Source organism: Sinocyclocheilus anshuiensis, unplaced genomic scaffold, assembly GCF_001515605.1.
Source record: "Sinocyclocheilus anshuiensis isolate Anshui unplaced genomic scaffold, SAMN03320099.WGS_v1.1 scaffold626, whole genome shotgun sequence".
NCBI classification, from domain to species: domain Eukaryota; kingdom Metazoa; phylum Chordata; class Actinopteri; order Cypriniformes; family Cyprinidae; genus Sinocyclocheilus; species Sinocyclocheilus anshuiensis.
In genome coordinates this window covers 43,670-44,545 of record NW_015544167.1, presented here as the reverse complement: position 1 = coordinate 44,545, position 876 = coordinate 43,670, and positions in this window count along the sequence as shown.

Sequence of the window (876 nt, the reverse complement as noted above, 5' to 3'; positions counted from 1 at the left end):
GGTTGTTTTTTTTTTTTTTTTTGAAGCGTTAATTTGAGAATAATATTTCCAGATGGTTTCAAATACATTATGATTTCTGAGGGACTGAGGGCTGTTTCGTTGACCTTCAATGCTTAACCTGAATTTGATATACTGCTGCTTACAGCTAACAGATTATCTAGAACAACGTATTGTTTTTGATCACTGAATGAGCTTTATTTTTGACTTGTTTTGCTATAAAGTATCTTAGTGTATTTAGCATCAACATAGACTGCCTGGAACTACCTGCATTGTCATATTTTTCTAAAGTAATGTCATTCTTCAGCCCCCAACATCACTATTTTTATTCGTGTAGCAAGTAGAATTATAATTTTTTTTAAATATATATAAACGTGGATGTATCAGTCCCTCGTAAGAGGTCTGTAGTTTCAGGGCAAGCGCTTCAAGAGGTGCCAGTATTGGTAGAATTTCACTAAAGGACGTTTTAGATATAATGGAGAAAAACACAGAAATGCAGTTTTTGAGGGAAACCAGGAAATAGCACAAATTAAAATGAGACGATATGGTCAACCAAGGCAAAGCGACCTCAGTGATATGTTTCTATTTTCTGTGGGTTTGATTTATATTTGATGAGGTCCACTTTGCAGTATGTAGCACTTCGTAGCAGACGTTTACCAAGAATTAATGCTACTCTGTGAATCTACAGAACTCTATGCTGCAGTTACTTTGACGGTGAGCTTTTACCACTAATAATTATAATCCCGTCATTCAACATTCAGATCATATGTCCTTCGCCTCATCAAACATCGAGTGAAACTGACGTGTCGCACTGAGCCTAGAGCTCGCTGGGAAGTGTGAGAGTACTTATGATTATTTTACCAGATATTATTCAGTAGC